The sequence below is a fragment of the Prionailurus viverrinus genome, chromosome C1, assembly GCF_022837055.1.
Source record: "Prionailurus viverrinus isolate Anna chromosome C1, UM_Priviv_1.0, whole genome shotgun sequence".
NCBI classification, from domain to species: domain Eukaryota; kingdom Metazoa; phylum Chordata; class Mammalia; order Carnivora; family Felidae; genus Prionailurus; species Prionailurus viverrinus.
The window spans coordinates 121,790,508-121,794,444 of NC_062568.1; the positions used below are offsets into that span (position 1 = coordinate 121,790,508).

Consider the following 3,937-nt stretch of genomic DNA (forward strand, 5'->3'; position numbering starts at 1 on the left):
AGTTACCTTCACTGGCTGCCTCAGAGTGAAGAGCTAGCATGAACAGAGTCCTGGCTCTATCTCTGCATCCCCATAGTGTGAGGGTGGACAAAAAAGCCCTTCAGCTTTCCTGAGGTTTTGTTTCCTCAGGTGTAGGATTGAGGGGAGCAGACTAGGTGGCTTTTAAGAGACTTTTCAACTAAAAGGATCCAGGTCAGTTCGAGATCCCTGTCTTTGAGCAGACATTTAGAGTGGCAAAAGAAATAGATTAAAAATGGTGGGTGAAGTATTTTTTGCCTTTTGATCCCATCATTCAGAACTATTCTACATTACAGTTCAAGGAATCTGTGTCAGATACTTTCATCTAATGGCTGGTACTGCTAAAGGGTAAACAAATAAATGAAGCATCTGACAATGAAATTTTTAAAAAAAATATAGAGGCTGTGCCAAGTTTGGTTAGAAAAATGACACACCACCACATCACACCAGCAGTTAGGACTTCCTGCCTCTGAATTTTAAGAGCCATCAACTTGGTCAGGAGACGTGCATTCAAGCCATTCACCAAGATCAAACGAGTGCACATCGATTAAAAATATGCTTCCTGGTGCTTGCTTCGGCAGCACATAAACTAAAATTGGGAAGAATACGTTTCCTGAAATCTTCCCAGGAAGGGAACTTGAAAGAAACTGTTTTTAACAGAAAGGATGCAAGAGAGTTAAGTGCAGGGTAGGATATTTTTTCTTTACAGAGCAGAAAAATGTCCCAAAGAATAGTAGTTTCTCATTTTTGTGCCCTAAAAAGAGTACACATATCACCTCTTTTGGAATCTAAAAGGCTTCATTTTCAAAGTGAATCATTTTATTTTCCTCAAATGCAGCCATAAATTATAAACTTGAAGCATGTGATAGTTACATGATTTCTTCAGTAAGCCTAGGGCTTCCACAAGCTTTTCTGGAGCTTAGAGCCAGAGTAGTCCAGGGAGTCAAAGATTAAAACTTTCTTCACAGCCATACATTCCTTTGATGTTTGGGTTATTGAACACAAACTCACTGGATAACTTGTCTTCTGCATTGTGCATTAAAGTGTTAGCTATGTTTTCTTCCTTTTTCTTCCTTTTCTTTTATTGTTTTATTTCATCTTCATCATAAGTGACTCTTTAATCCTCATCCCCCCACCCTTCTCCCCTCTGGTAACCATCAGTTTATTCTCTATAGTTAAAAATCTATTCTTGGTTTGTCTCTCTCTTTTTTCTTTGCTCATTTGTTTTGTTTCTTAAATTCCACATATGAGTGAGATCATAGGGTATTTGTCTGTCTCTGACTGACTTATTTTGCTTAGCATTATAGTGTCTGGTTCTATCCATGTTGTTGCAAATGGCAAGATTTCATTCTTTTTTCCCCCACAAACTAAAGTTATTTTAAATAGCATGTGGGAACGTAAGTTGTTCATTTCATCCTGAGCATGATTGACTGATTCATACTCTGAATGGATACGGAACAGGATATTATGAATTTCCTTGTCTTTCATTGAGCTATGATTTATATTTTCTTTATAAATTTATTTGAAAACTTATTGGATAATTTCATCTTATATTTAAGCATTATTGGAGGTAATAAATCATACTTTGAAAGACACTTAGGGTACTGAAGAACTTGTCTTCACAAGGTGACAAAATTCACTTTTAAGTAGCTTTATCCAGCACAGTGGTGATCCTGAAGAAGAAGGGACTAATCTCTACTCACTCATAGAGGGTTTTCTCCCTTTTTTAAGAAGCTTTTTAAAAATAATTTTAATTGATCATCCAATGTCACATTTCAAATCACACAAGTGATTGTAACTATAGAAGGATCTCATCTTCTTCATTCTCTAATTCTTGGTTTGCTGGTTTCTATTGTTTTGTTTTGTTTTGCCTTTTTAAGCTTTTATTTAAATTTCAGTTAGTTAACATACAGTGTAATATTAGTTTCAGGTATACAATACAGTGTTTCAACACTTCCTTGTAACACCTGGTGCTTATCCCTACATGAGCACTCCTTAATCCCCATCACCTATTTCATCCATCCCCTTCCCTGGCAACCATTAGTTTGTTCTCTGTATTTAAGAGTCTGTTTTTTGGTTCATCTCTTTTTTTGTTATGTTTTGTTTCTTAAATTCTACATATGAGTGAAATCATCTGGTATTTGTCTTTCTCTGACTGACTTATTTTGCTTAGCATAATAGCCTCTAGCTCTATCCACATCATTGCAGATGGCAAGATTTCATTCTTTTTAATGGATGAATAATATTCCATTGCAAAAAGTACTACATCTTCCTTATCCATTTTTCTATTGATAGATACTTGCTTCCATAGTTTGGCTATTGTAAATAATGCTGCAATAAACACAGGGGTACATGTGTCCCTTTGAATTAGTGTTTGTGTATTCTTTGGGTAAATACCTGGTAGTCTGATTCCTGGATCATAAGATAGTTCTATTTTTAATTTTTTTGAGGAACCTCCATATAATTTTTTTGAGGAGCCTCTATGAGGCTAATCGTTCCTTCTTGTTCTGGCCATGGTACACAGTGGCTGCACCAATTTGCATTCCTACCAACAGTGCAAGAGGGTTTCTTTTTCACCACATCCTCGCCAACACTTGTTGTTTCTTGTGTTGTTGATTTTAGCCATTCTGACAGGTGTGAGGTGATATCTCCTTGTAGTTCTGATTTGCATTTCCCTGATGATCAGTGATATTGAGCATCTTTTCATGTGTCTATTGGCCATCTGTTATGTCTTTTTTAGAGAAATGTCTGTTCATGTCTTCTGCCCATTTTTAAATTGGATTATTTGTTTTTGTGTATGTGTGTATTTTCTTTTCAGGGAACACTCTGACTCCATGAGGAACTCCTCCATCAGAATTTCCTTTTGTTTTTGTGTGTTCTAAAAGTATAAGAAAGGCCATTACAACCCTTGGTTTGGACATGATGTTCAGGCTTATCTTTAAGAATTTGTTTTATCTTGGGGTGCCTGAGTGGCTCAGTTGGTTAAACGTCCAACTCTTGGTTTTGGCTCAGGTCATGATCTTCGGTCATGGGGCCTGCTTAAGATTCTCTCTCCCTATGCCCCTCCCCTGTGTGCCTGTGCTCTCTCTCAAAAAAAGAAAAAATTGCTTTATTTCATTTACTGCTGAAGGTGCCAGGGCAAGGGTACCTGGATGTGCTTTCTCTTGCTCACAGCCTGGAAGGTGACCTAGGATAATGAAGCCAACATCCTCCCCGTCCTGGCGCCAGGGTTCCTGGGGCTAAAATTCAGTTACCTCAGCCTCTCTCCATGGGCACATGTTGACCAGGATTTACAGCTGAATTGAATTCTTAACATTAGCATTAAGTTTTCTGGCCATGTTATAAACAGTTGCTTACCTTTAAATTATATGCTATACTCTTCCATTTCTCATCAAGTTCCTTTTATCCCATGTTTTCCTCTTTCTTGGATTTTTTTTTTCATTTTACTGCAACTGCATCCTCAAGAAGCCTCTCCAGAGTTTAAGGGTAACAAACGGAGTATATCCCAAACTGGGTTTACTTTGATCATATTTGAATGCTAGTGTGGCTAGGTATCAGCTTTTAGCTTCTGAATCATTTTCCAAGAGAACTTTGAAGATATTGCTCAGGTTTTTTTTTTTTTTTAATTAAGGTACAGTTGACACACACAGTGTTATATTAGCTTCAGTGTATAACATAATGATTTGACAAGTGTATAAGTTATGTTATGCTTGCTCAATTGTTAATATTCAGTGTTGCAGATAATTAAGTTTGATGCTAATCATTCCTTCTTCTCTCTCTCTCAGGCCTTAGGGTTTTTCTCTTTACTCAGATATGTCTAGATCATAATACAACTTCTGTTTGAAGACTTTTGTCTTTCTTCTAATCATTTTCTTTCAAGCTCTTTATAGAACTTCAAATAAATGAATATTATATCTCT

General features: G+C 36.7%; 1 pseudogene; it reads right to left on the minus strand.

Moving 5' to 3' along the window:
• Positions 1-961: 961 nt before the first annotated feature.
• On the minus strand, positions 962-3,226 carry LOC125172768 (iron-sulfur cluster assembly 1 homolog, mitochondrial-like; annotated as a pseudogene).
• Positions 3,227-3,937: the final 711 nt, after the last annotated feature.